The 14,681-nt window shown below is 41.3% G+C and overlaps 1 protein-coding gene across 10 annotated transcripts in view; it reads left to right on the forward strand.

Annotated features, from left to right (window-relative positions):
• Nucleotides 1-14,681, forward strand: part of nrxn3b (neurexin 3b) — a 435,238-nt gene that overhangs the window by 14,969 nt on the left and 405,588 nt on the right. The gene's annotated exons all lie outside the window — the stretch shown is intronic.

Below are 14,681 nucleotides of genomic sequence, written 5' to 3' on the forward strand. Positions count from 1 at the left end.
TTGAAAATACAGTTCACCAAGGCTTTAACAGAACGGAAACTGACCAAGGCTTTAATTTAGCAATGCCAGTTTTGGTTAATTTTGCTTTTCGTAGCCTGACACCCATTGACTGCAAATTAAGTGCTTAATTTTGACGAGAAAAACATGAATGACCTGAAATACAAGAGCCACGTTCCTTTTTATCTCACGCTTTATTCACGGAGTGAGCTTTAGTGCCACATTTCAAAGTGGTTCCCAAGGTCACGTCAGTGAGTAAATGGATTTATTTTGAGTTGCTGTATTCCTTTAGCTTTGTTAACTAGATAGTCCAGATAGATAGATAGCTAGATTAAGGGAAATTAAAGTGTCATAGCAGCTGATAAAATTTCAAGACACAAGGACGAAAACTTGATTCACAGAAACATAGAATACATGAATACATAAATGGAAGTAAGAAATCTGGTGGGCAGGTGAGCATTTACAGGGAGGCTAAAGAGGTTTTGCGGCTCAAAATCGAAACGCTTACTCACCGTGGCGACCTGGTGTTAGACTGGATGGTGGGCACAATGTTTCTGCAGCCTTTTGGTGGGGACAATTTTACCCTAACTGCCAAATGAGTAACGCCACTAACCAGCTCCCTCAAGACCCATGTGGTGCAGTCCAGTAAAAGAGTAAACTGAAAAGCTATAATAAACTGTAGACAGACATGTGTAACTGGTCAAGACATTGACCATTGACATCCCTGCTTTCAGTCATACCTTATGATCTTCTTCAGCAGATGGAGTTTGCTATGATGTAATGGAACTGTAGTTTATTTATACATACAGCCCAGAATAACATTGTAATTCAAGTTCACTCTTGACCTTGGAAACCGTAGTTGGCCAAAACAGTCTTAACTCCAGGTTCATTTAGCAGCTGCTCTGGAGCTATGATTCTTAAAATGTTGGTAATGGAATCTGGAATTTTACAGAATTGTCCGATATCAAAAAACTGTTCTAGCGAATAGGAACCCTGACCCCTGACCCTGATCACACCAGCATTTATTACAATGAAATATTGTATAGGTGCATTTCTGTAGAATCTCTAAAATCTTTTGACTTGCCTGCAAACATAAAGTATATTCCTGCATTCAGCTTTGAACTTGACAAACTGCAATCATTATTGACGGTGCCGACCTTTGACGTAGAGTCCAAAATGGAGGAAGCTATTATATTATTTGTGTCGTGAACTTTTTTTCCTCATGGCCGTCATGTTCCTCCTCTAAATAACAACCAAGGTCAAGAGAGCTTTCCTCTTTGTGCCAGACAAAAATACCCACAACTAATTGTGCTCACTACACAGCCCTCAAGTAGTCACCAAGCTTCAAGTGCCACTTCTATTCAGAGCATGTGCACATTCATTTTGCTGTGTCTTTTTCTGTTGTGACCTCAGATAAAGATATAGAAAAAAGAAGTCAGTTGTGTGCTGCCTACGTCCCCGTCTCCCATTTCTCTGCCATTTGCATGATTGTCAACATTTTGCATGAAAGTGTCAGTTGGCAGTGTACGGGCTTACTGTAGACTAACAATAGCTTATCCCCACTTTCTGCTGTCTTTCTCTGGTGCTCTGCGCGGGATGACACTCTTCCCTCTTTTATCTCTACGGATCCTTTCTCCTCTTCAAAAACTGTAGGTAGAAACAAAGGTACAACAATCCCTTTTTCCCTACTGTACTCTTATCTGCGCTGCAAGAGCTCTGTGTGTGCGTGTGTGTGTGCGTGTGCGTGTGTGTGTGTGTGTGTGTGTGTGTGTGTGTGTTGAATTTGCGCTTGTGCTGCCACTGGTTAATCATTCATTATGTGTGTTCATTAAATGTGTGCATATGCTCGTCTGTGTGTTTGAGAGAGAAAGCGAAAATCAAGGGACTCAATGCTTTCCAGCTAGCGAGCGCCCACATGTACTGTTGCATGAAGGATGAGCTATTGACTGCAGATGAAAAGAAAGATGGTGTTGGTACTGGAGACTAAGTAATTTTCACTTGATTATCACTGTTTAATATAAAATGATGAGACTGAGCTCTATGATAGATTGTTCAGCGTCTGTGCAAACAGTAAATATTAATGATAAACTGTCTATTTGAAGACGAGGCGTGCACGCATTTGTGTGTACACGTACAAGCGTTTGTGTGTTTAAGTGCTTAATTGATTGTGACAGGCCTGTGTCTGTTGAAAAGGAGCTGATTGGCGAATGTGACCCGACATTTGGCTTCATTGAACGAGGTCATAGCAGCGGCCTCTGTATATTGCAGTCGTGCAGAGAATAGCCTCATTATTCATTTATCAAAGCCATGTGATACACTGTTTAGTTGTGTGTGGTCATGCGTGTTGTACGTGTGTGTGTGCCTCCTTTAGCTGGACGGAGGAAAACTGTGAATTATCATGACATGTTGTGATTGATCAGTTTAATTGACTGAGACGTGAACACAATGAGACTGGCTACCATGGTGTTTGTGTGTGAGTTTCCGATGTTCACTAAGTGACCGCTTCCTAAGCCCCGCCCCCCTCTTAGTTACTGTTGCTACCCCTTGTCTAGCATCTTGGCCTTGTACAACACCTAATGCTGCAGAAGAGCAGATTTATCACTAACAGTTGTCATTTGTCAGCTCTTTATAGCCAGCTAATTAAGCTAACGTTAGCAGCTGCGATGGTTAAAAAGACGGCTTTTATGAAAACCCATAATACATCACATCCAAGAAAGCATTTCCTGCCATGCTGAAGATCTAAAAACACAGAGTTAAAGGTTATTTTTCAACCCTGGACCCTGTTTGCTATGTTTTTGTGTCTAAATATTCATGGGACCAACCGTTTTTGAAGATGTCCACTACTGAGAGACAGACACTCAGGGCATGTTTGCACTGTCTTTGCATTCACTAAAGGTGCTTGTTTGTGAGCCTCCAAGGACCTGTAGTTCATGAGACTTCCCTTCAGTATGATATTATAACATTATCACAACGTAGGCTTATGGCCTGCATGTTAGTGCTGCTTTACTAAATTCACTACAACATACTAGTTTATTACATAGTAGCATTAATTTCTGAAGGGTACTGATATTATGGTAACTTTAATTAATCATATTTAAAGTAAATGTCATTAGCCATGTTTCCATCAGCCTGTTTAGATGCACATCTAGAAGTATCGCATCAGAAAATTATGATGGAAACTGTTGATTCGCAAAACGGGGGATGGAAACAGTTATGTTCGAATTAAGTCTGACGTAGCGCACCTCTCTCCATGGTGATATCCACACTCCGGGTCGGGAAGGCGGTAATGCATTTACAAGCTGGTTGCCAACCGCAAGAAAATGTAGAAGAAGAAGAATGCGAGACTTGTTTTGTTTCCGGTTCTGCGGAAAACTTGTGCGAGTTCGTAGTTTTCACCAAAGTCCGTACATTTAATGGAAACACACAGGATTCGTATTTCTTTAATGTGCATTTCCCAATGATTCGAATCACTTTTGGATGGAAACATAGCTATTGTGTCTCTTATGTGAGTTCAAAAACGTCGTCCCCATAGCTGACACCACCCCCACCATGCCCCCTAACTATGACTAGACAGTGGCTGTATCTTTGAAATTTAGAGCTATGAGTTGTCTGGACACAGTTCTCAACATGGAGGTGGCTGAGCTAGCAGCTAGCAGCTAATGATGTTACATTCATAAACAGCAGCTAAAAGCGGCAACAGTGCTGACAGAGCTAATGGTGTTAACCAGGGGGGAAACGGCAACAGTGCCATCTCAGTGTCAGCGGTAACTGTCATATGAACGCAGAGTGGTGGTGATGAGCTAGCTAGTGAAACACGCATGCGCTAACATGCATGCACAGTGCACACGTGACTGGCTTACGACAACAAACCACAGAGAAGCTCAAATTACAACACACACACAGAGGTAGCGTGACTTCATTCTCTGCTCAGGACGCCATCAGGGCATCATATCTGTACACAGCAATCAGCAGTTTGCTGCTATACCAGGGCTCTGAATGTTGTATACAGAACTTTTAAATATATATTTGTTGGCTTTATGCAGGATATCATTGTAAAAAACTGAGGCTAAAAAATTCTGCATCCTCACCAGTTGATGATCCATGTAGCAGACATAGAAACAACAGTATTGCTATTTTACAGCAATCTCACAAACTAACACAGTGTGATGTGCTCCTTGACCTTGGAAATAACGCTGTGTTACTGCAGCAGTAAGATAGTTACCTGGACATAGTGACATTTGTTCGAGAAGACAAAAAGACTTTCCTTACACTTTTATTTTGTGTTTTTTGTTTTGTGAATGCTAAACAAATTATGCCAGCCTCCTAACTCTTTAAATGCTGTGTATAGATCTGATAACAGCATCATGTACATCGCTTCTTCATGTGAAGAAATCCTTCGCTTGACTGGTCTGCCTAATTACTGTTGCTACGCTATGATTGGACAACCACTGCTCTGGGAAAGGGCTCAGCAAGTGCTCGACTGGGATTATCTATCTTGATTGATATCAAGTAAAGGAAAGCTGTGTGTTCTGTCTTCTGAGTGAAATGTGATGTGTGTGCACTGCCTGTCTTCACTACTCTGAGCAGTATTCTCCCTGTGGACGGGGTACAACCAAAAACAGAATTCCCTTACACTGGCATCAGCATATTAGGTAGTGGGCAGATGAGTGAGTAGTGAGCAGTCCCACAGCGATTCACTTGTTAGCACTGTTGCATAACATAACAGAAAGGATCCAGGTTTGATGCAGAGCTCTGGTCTTGTCTGTGAGGAGTCTGTGGGGGTTTCCTCTGGGTGTTCCACTTTCCTCCAGCTGGTCAAGGACATGCTAATCAAATGGACAGGGGACTGGGGACACCCATGGGGAAATGTGAATGATTGTCTCTATATCTGTAGTACCTTTCAAAATACATGGGGCAAGGACATGACGTGTCACATAAGAGGTGCAGAGTGCGTTTTTCACCTGTTACATGGACTCTGTCTTCACTGTGCATGTTGAGTTTTGCCAGGAATGAAGCTACTTCAGCAGGGTTTGGAAGCGCAGGCTATATTAAGTGATTGAAGAAGGAGTCTCATGACAAGGGATCAATCTTGCAGCCTTTGTGATACTTTATTGAAGACACAAATACAAACTTCATACCGCAACAATGAGACAGCCCCGTAGAACAGTTCACCAAACATTCTTATACTCCTCAGATAAACATCATACCTGACTCTCCGTGTGTGTATGTGTGGGTGTGATTTCCTGCCATTTCCAGAAGTTGCGCTTATCTTTATCTTAATACTTGGTGTTCTACCTCAACTTGTTCTGCCAACGACATGCATTTCCCCATCACAATGTTTCTCCATCACAATGTTTGCCAGGTCACCTTGTTCTAAGACTTCTCCCCAGAGTGAGACCATTCAGGGTTGCTCAATTTTAGTAAACATGTTTTGCTTCTAACTTGACCTTTAGGGTCAAGTATTTCTAGGCCTTTTCGCCACCACCTTACTGAATTATAGGAGTGTAAATCCCCTCTCATCACGCTAAGATATGATATCAATTCTTGAGACAATGATAATTGTTGATATCATAACGTCTGCCACAATACAGATTTGATTTGATTCAATTCAGGGGCCTGTGATCAGCATGAAACAATATCGGTATATGTCCTAATTGTCTTTTACTTGGCTGTTTGCCATTGTCTGCCTGGTGCTAGGCTGCTAGTACCATTTGAATGTTTAGAAAGGAGATGCACCTGGACGAAAATGGTGATGCACACGTGCCATTGGAATTTTGACATTAAGGCGCATCTTAGAGATGACGATATGTTCCATGTTTTAACTTTGCATCCATGTTATTTGATCTTTGATCACTGAATTGATATATGGATCCAGACTGATGTATAGTTACACCAGAACTGAATTAATTTACAGCCATTTACATCGCTTTAAATACAGGATCATGGATGCATTGACTTGATTGATTTATTTTAATTTGAAATGTAAAAACACCCACAAGGTTGCTCTGCTGCGTGGCACTGCCTCTGGCGCATTCAGGTATTTATTTTGATAATTTGATTTCATTGTTCTTTTTTTTAACAGAATTTATGTAGTTTTCACCTGTTGGAGGGCTGCAGAGCTGAAAATAGAGGAAATGGCTGTGCAGATGTGCGTGGTTTCCGTCACCAGTGTAGCGGCTTCAGTTGATTCTAATTGACACCCTTTGCTGCAGGTATGCTGCAGCAGAAGTGTCATGCTGTGCCTGTGCCTTGTGTATTTTGGCCGTTTACCCTGCAATGATCCCTTAAGACTTTATTGTCCCTGGAAAGGAATAATTAAGTTAATAAAATTGAATGAATAACAGTAGCAGAATTGACCCTTCGCTAAACCCCACCCCTTTGTGATAGTCCGTCAAGCAGACAGAGCTGGCATGGAGCCCACTCTGTCACTAACTGCACTCCCTGAAGAAATATTACCAAATCTTTGGAAAAAGGAAAAAGCAATTCCAGAAAGAAGCAGACAGAGGAGTTTACAATATGTGTTTGAAGGATATATAAAGGATGTCAAACTCACTCAGCTGCAAAACCAGGCTAGAAGATGAAGGTAGTTGGAAGCTGAGGCCGAACTATAGGCTACAGATCACAGTGCAAAGGTGAACAACCACATCATTGCTGATTGCCACAGAAGACAATTAGAATGTGAAGGAAACTTGGGCAACAGTGTTTGGCTTCTGCCCGTGCCGCCAGCACCCGGACTTCTGGCAGGTATCTCTGGGAGAGGCCAAACACCTTTCATCTGCACACACTGCGATGACACAATATCTGCAAATTTTCCCTGCTTCCCTCACTGTTTCCTGTAAAGCAGGAAAGGTCTTTATTCATAGTAAAATCATTGAAAAGCAAAGTACCATGTGTGTGTACAGTCAATTTTCAGGGTTTGATTTTGGTTTTGAAATGGGGAAGACATGTATACCTCCTTCCAACCTCTCCAGATAACAGGTATCATCAGTACACGTGCCCCAGACTAGATATCCACAAAACCAGCCAATAAAGAAAATCTGAAATGATTGCATGAAAATATATGGAGCACAGACATGTCTCTGTTGGACCCTTGTGGGAGCTGGCCGATGCTATGCTATGATTGGACAGAATTTTGGCTACTTAATTAAAAACATCTTAACGATCAATGGAGATATAAAAGGAGGTGATTCTAAAACATACATGTAACCAAGGCGATTCAGGTTACATAACTTATTACATGACTTTTTTTGAGTAAAACCAGGATCCTGATGTGGGAAATGAGACTGTGCCTTACAGCAGGTCCCTGTGCTGTTAGATCCGTGTCTCTGCAGATGTGTGTATGTACTGTAAATGGCACAGTGGTCGGAGGGCACAGTAAGTGGGAGGCTGGGGAGAACAGACTAGAGAGAGTGGAGGCTGGGGCTAGAGGCGAAAGAAGAACAGACGGGCAGAAGGAAAAAGGATAGAGTGCTGTGGATGAAGGGGCCAGGGGAGCGCCTCAGTGTTGCCAGGCCACATATTTCTATTGAGAAATGTGGAGCACCTTTGTCATCTTTGTACTCAAATCTGGGGCTGACGCCGCATGAACCCCGAGGCATCTATCGGAAAAAGTTTTAGTCCCTTGCAATCAGCCGGGTCCCGATTGTTCTTGGCTCAGATATGCAACTTTTTTTGATGCATAGCTTTGACGATATAGCAGACTTTTTATAAGCCATGGCACCAGACCAAGGGCCGTGCTCCAGTTAGCAACATTGCTCCAGTTAGCAACTTGCTGGACATGCAGATATGTACAGTTTGTCAGACTCTACTCGGAGATGTTTTTGAGATCATGTGTTATCATCTAGTGAATAATTTTATTCACTGGGGGAATAAACCAACAACTCAAGTAGCAGCTGACACAGTGTGATCATACCTACAGTCAACCTGTCAGCCAGATAATGAGATCTGATCATGGCGACTTGCCTTTTCACTTGGTGGTAATTATGTGTACTTGTTACGTTCATTATGGTGAGATCAAATATTCGTATAATGTACACCAGGTGTTACGTGCAGTTCACGTGTTAACACTTTAAAGTAACATATTTAAACAAGGATTAATTTCCTGTGTGTTAAACTCTTCAGTATGCAGTGTCAAAACATTTACAGCGTTCCCTTGGTGGTTCGGTAAGGCTCAGACCAGATGAACAGTTCGCACATCTATTTCAAAACAGATGTAAAAAAAAGGGACGAGAAGGACACAGTTTTCAGACAAACTCCCCCACACTGTCTAACTTGCAAAAGACATACATTTATTATGACATTATGGTAACTAAACCTTTATCTGATAAAGAAATGCTTCTTTTGCAAGTTAGACAGTGTGCAAGAGTTTCTCTGCAAATTTGCGCAGTAAGGCCCAATCCCATTTTTTATTTTTACCCCTTTCCCTCATTTTCAGGTGCCCCTTTGCCCCTCAGAACAGAGTCACAAGGAGTAGTGGTTGAAATCTTCCCCATCCACATTGTTTATGTAAACAGACGTGACTATGGTAATGGTATCGTCTTTGCCATTTATCTGACGGAGATAGAAAAGCAAGACACTTGTGATTCATTCGCCAAATTTCACGCTATCAATCAATCAATCAATCAATCAATCAAACAAGTCCTGAAATACAAAAGATCACTGTTTCTTTATTAGGCTACTAGTATTGCTCTTTTGGCTAACGTTAGCAACCTGTGCTCCTACCCTGTCAATCTGCACTGATGTTACAGAAGCAGTAACAAGTGCAGCAACTTCGCTGTTGGATTGAAGCTAAATTTCGGGCATCATATGCCTTCTAAGGGGAAGGATGCATTTTGGAAATATGCCAACATACGGGACTGTCAACATACTATACTGTCAGCATACTATTAGAATTTTTCTGGTTTGTTTTGTTGTAATAAGGAAAAGGACCGTTGTACATTGAAAACGACATTAAAGTAAGATAATAAAATAGTTATAATGTTTTAATCTTTATTAATTGAAAAAGACAATGCATTTGTGGGTTTCTTTTGTTGCATGTGCAGTCATCTTGCCGTTGATTTCTTGTAACACTCTATGTAGCCCTAACACTTTCCCTACCCCTCTATACCAACAAGACAGGACACTGTACCCCTAGACATGACCGTGAAAAACGGAGGGGTAGGGCTAAGTGGTAGGGGCAAGGGATGTATTGTGTAATGGGATTCAGCCCTAGTGGTAGCCAGGGTAGTGAGGTAATGAGCGCATTCAAAATAGCTGTTTAAAAATCTTAAATTTAAGGCAATTAACTAAGCTTTCTACCGCTATGACCTGTTTGCACAGCTGTGATTGAAACCAATTACTGTGCATGGTTTCTACTACCAAAACAAACAAAAAAAGTGAAACACACCTTGACCACGGTGTCCTGCTCATGACGGCCCATATTGCGCTCGCTGACTTGTGACATCATTATTTTCTCCCTCATGTCTGATCATTGATTTGCTTTCAGTGGACACCTGGATGGTGTTCACCGGGGTATGACCAAGGTCAGAGATGAGACTCGTAGCTGCAGCCTGCAGGTCTCACTGCCAGCGTTACCTAATGGCTTTCACCCGGACACAAAACATCTATTGTGTGTCTGACAAAAGCTTGATGTCGCTGCAAATTTTACTCGAATGCATGGGCACAATGGGGAGAGACAAAATGTTGGCTACACCTTGCAATAATGCAAATCTGAGTTAATGTAAAACCTTGCTGACATGCTCTTATCAGAATGTGAGGACATAATTTTATAGTGGACATTATTGCAGGCTATTGGAGAAGATTGCAGTGTGTATGATGCTTCGTCTAAGTGTACTCACTGTGCTGTGGATGATACAGAATGGTATCTTGTTCTGTAATAAAACTGTTTGGACTCCAGGGTCGACTGAGAAAGAGCACTGCCATAGTTGCTTCGGACATAACTCTGCAATGGGGGTGAGTCCACTTTAGAGAGCAGCAAGAGTGTGAGGGAGGGGCGGAGGCAGTGAGGAGTTCTGCCAGAGTCTAATCCCCCTGCATGAAGGCTTAGGACTGAGAACTTATTCTCCTCTTCTGGAGTCACTCTCCCTAATTATCCCCTCAAAGTCCTGCCGCAAAGTTCACACAGAAAGATTTTTTGCTTTTTGCCTCTGTCACACTCTCTGTTTCCATCTCCCTCCTCTGACTCCATCTCTCTCAGTTCCCCTTCCTGCCTTTGTCCCACCCTATTCATCTCTGTCTGCCTCAGTATTCCAGTTAGCCTTTCTCACTTTCTCCTCCTCCTCCGTGCTCTCTCTTGTGTTTCTCCAGTTCAAAGTACTGTGGACATCATGAGCCTCACATCATAGTCAGGCTCAAGATGGGAGTGCTGTGCTGGTGCTTACTGCCTGTCCACAGATGCTGCCAGGCTTCAGTGGGATTTATGTACAGCTCTGTCCATCCTCCTCAGAGCGTCTTGGTTAGCTCACTGGACTCAACCAGAGATACTGCAATTACTTTTTTAGCAGTTTCCAGTGTGTTCAGACAGCAATTTTGAGGCAGGAGTCTACAAATATACTTCACCGTCAACAATAGTGATTGGTCGTATGTTATTTATCCCAAAGGATGAATAACAGAAATGTATGTTTTGTTGAAAGAAAGACACTGCAGTGTTATTTGTTCTGTTGCACAGTGCATGTGTGAAGTGCGTCACACAGGGTTGCGTAGTGATATCCTCATCTGGGAGAAAATGTGATTATACTGCTACTCTTCTGGAGAGTTGATGTCTGTTTAAACTTAGAAACTTGCCAGTGGAATATAATGACGCACGTCAGCCAGCAATGACGCGTGTTTTTAAGGCTGCCGGTGTGTGTTGGTGACTCATTTGCTAATTTGGGATCTTTTGTTTGATTTGGACAAAATGTTTTATTAGTGTACTCACAGGGCCATTATATGTTACAGATATTGATTTCAGGTCAGTTACTATGTTTAGTGGTGCTGGTGCACTCATTTAAATCAGGGCTTAAAACATTACTATTTACTGCAGCTTACCAGTGAACTAGATATGTAACTTATTGTTAGGATAATCTGTAGCTATTGTTTTTATATTTGTCTGCTGTTGCTTTTGCTTTATGTTTACTTTTTAAATGCATTTTCTGCACTGTTTTTCTTGCTTTTAGCTTTTGTTTTTAATGATCTATTGTTCCTTTAATGTTTTATCTTAACGTATTTCCCTTGTAAAGCACACTGAATTGCCTTGTGTATGAATGGTGCTATATAAATAAAATTGCCTTGCCTTGCAGTAAACCAAGCACTACTCCATAGATTTTATACATCTGAGTCCTTTTACAGGTCTTTTAGAGTACCACTGCATATGTTAAAAAAAATCTGTGGCTCCAGAAGGGAGATGCATGAATTCTGAGAAGTTTCCTCAACTGATGTCACTCGGGTCAGCTCTGGCTTGAGATGAAGACTACAAGTTTAAAAATCAAAATATCTCAGGGAGAAGAGTTTGTAAGAAGAAAGTTCACCAGATGTCTGTAGCCCGCTCCTGGTCTTTGACTGAGGTTAGCAGATTGAGGCCGCTACTAGTATCACACACCCTGAATCTAGAACCAACCACCAATCAGTGGTGGAGTTGCATGGTGGGTAACGTGGGGGACAGATTTTTACCAGGAAGAAGAATGCATTGAATAATAATAAAAAAAAAGATATCTCTGGTTCTGCTGCATCAATTCAGATTTTTGTTTTTAAGATATTGCCTACTGTGAGTCTGAGTTATAGAAGCAACTCGGTCTCACTCTGAAGTTGTCAAAATCTGGGGCTTGACGCAGGACCCAGGAGGCCGGTGTTTAAAGCCAAATCCTGTCCTTTTTTCCTAAACCCAACCGTGTGCGTTTGTTGTTGAAGGGAAGAAAATGTGAATTCACAATGTTGTACCAACATAGTGCTTTTATTTTGAAAGAGACTGTATACAAACTGTACATTTCCTGTGAAAACAGAAGTGTAGGTAACACTTTGTATTATGGTACTGTAATAAGCGTAATAAGCTGTAATAAGCGTAATGACGTTGTAAATAACACCCATTTCGATATTGCTTTGACTATTTTTTTTTTTTTTTTTTTTTTTTTGCTGTCCCGGAATTGTCCCAGACACATCATCTTTGTGTCCCAGTAGCAATTTTTATAGTCCCCAGGATGTCGTGACACCATTAGTTTTGAGCCGTGAGAGCATATCAATAATTTATTAACCTCTATACAACACTGTTCCCACTTTATTATTCTATAATTAACCCTTATAAATTATAATTAATGTAAATAGACATCTTATTAATATTTAGTATAGGTTTATAAACTGTTACCAAAGTTTCTATTAAGTGCTTATAATGCTCCTATAAGCAATAATATCTCAGTCAGTTATGCTGTAATAAACACTTAGTCTAGTCTTACTAATGTTAATAAGCATCTTATAAGTGCTCATTAACTGTTAATTTGTGCTTATTAAGCATTAATTAGCACTTATTACAGTACCTTAATATAAAGTGTTATCAAAGTGTATTTTAAAAACAGACAATGCATGTAACAGGCTGAAGTTCACACGGCGTCACAGAACATATGTCGACATGGAAAGTCCATGAACAAACGTCGACATGTGACAAAGTCGGATTGAGAATGTGCTGATAGAAGTGCGATGCTAAATTGGTGCAGTACTCTTTGAAGGGTACCCCATATTCACTTAAATTACATACTAATGTATTGACTGTACTTCCTTCCTACTAAAAGATAAGATAAGCTTATTTTTAAACCCTGATTAGTTTATATTCATCTTTGCTAGTTAACAGCCTTCTTCATCCTTATTTTTAGGTTCTTGGCATGTTACTACCTCTGACTGTTAATTAGTGGGTAGCGTGAAACTGTCAGCAGGTGTCCCGTTGGCGCATGCTCATGCACATCCATGTGCACAAGGCCAAGATTTATTCTGTCAAATGGCCTGACAGGTTTCACTGTTTATGTAAACAAATTCAATGGGCTGACACATTTGGGCACCTTGTTGGGTTTATTCAGATGTCAGTCAGCCCAAATTCATTACAGTATAGTTTAAAGAAAAATACAGTATCTGTTGCGGTGCTGACAGATGGAACAAATGCACATGGCAACTCTGAGGATATCCAAAAATGCCTTTTTCTCCCTACATAAGTGAATCTAATGAACTGTAGCTGACACGATTCACTGTTGATGTACTGCGCAAAAAAATAAAATAACAAAAACTTGTGTTACCACCACTTGCAGATTTTTTTTGTCCAGTCCTTACCCTACTGACCCATGATTGCATGTTGCAAAATGAGGCATTTGTCCTTCCCTGTCCTTTGTAATTCATGAGATGGGGACAGGCGCTGTGTGTCATCAGAGGTTTGCTTTGTTGGTCTCCTTGCGGTGTCATGGGGGCAATGGAAACGGGTTTTCCTGTTATACCTCAGACGTTGGATTCAGAGCACCAGCTGGCACTTACTGGCCCTGGCACGCGTTGGTTCGTGCTGTTGATAAATGGCTATTAATGGCCAGACGCTCACCCTGAAATTGAGTTTCACTTTGCCTCTCCTCATTACTCTGTCTGAAACCACACCAGAATCCTCGAGGTAGATTTCAAAGTTGCTAAAAATTGAGGGCATTGGTTAAATTGATTTCAGCACTGACCGGCTGCTACTCAAGCAGTCAGAAAATATGAGCTGTAAATACAGACGTCCTCCGCTACACCTGTGGGTTTCCTCCCGCAGCTCATTGTTTCTGAAAGGATGCGGACTGGCTGGAGTACATTCTGTTTTGTATGGCTTCCAGAGCCTAAATTGTTCAGAAATGTGTGGTGTGGTGGTTCAAAGCTGTATTATTAAGGAACAAAGTAGATTTTGCATCAGTTTCATTACTAGAATCTGAGAGAGGTATCGATCGTCTCTTCTTTTCTAATTTCCTTTACATGTTTTACCTGATTTCTCTGCTTCGATCTATGTTTTTTCTCTTTGCTGTGTCATTTCCTCCAGTTCTTTTTTTTTTACGCTCTTGTTCCTCTCTGTTATGTGGCTTCTAGTTTCCCATTTAGTTTACATTATTCTCTGTCATGTTACGTTCTGCTCTTTCTTGTCCCTTTCCTCTGAGCCATTTCCTGCATCTCTGGTTCCCCAGACGACGGGCAGAGGTTCACAAAACACTGTCTGCTACAGTGCACAATCTTTACACCGACTCACTGATGCCAACCAGGCGATTGGTCGTCTTACCCTCCTTCATTTTCTTTTTTAATTCTCTTTTGGCCTTGTGCTCTCTTTCCTCCTCTCCCTCTGTTCTCTCTCTCCGCCACTGACCTCTGGGATCAACCAAGCAAAACTGATTCCCACTTTTTCACGGATCATGAGTGCGTCAGTGGTTACGCAACACACACACACACACACACACACACACACACACACAGAGAAAGGGAGGAATAGAAAGAGAGAGAACATGTGAATATGTAACTGACATATTTGTCCATATTTATTTGCGTTGCTGCTTATCACCAGAAGAATAATGCTCTCAGTTAAGCCACTTCCTCAACAAAATATTTAATATGTTTGTGTGAAATATTTGAACTATCATTATCGGCTTTGCCGCGGGGCAAACATAAAATGTGCACTGTTCACACACAGCATCAAACAGAAGATCTGTTTACACACATGCATAAGA

Source organism: Epinephelus lanceolatus, chromosome 13 (genome assembly GCF_041903045.1).
Source record: "Epinephelus lanceolatus isolate andai-2023 chromosome 13, ASM4190304v1, whole genome shotgun sequence".
In the NCBI taxonomy this organism is placed as follows: Eukaryota; Metazoa; Chordata; class Actinopteri; order Perciformes; family Serranidae; genus Epinephelus; species Epinephelus lanceolatus.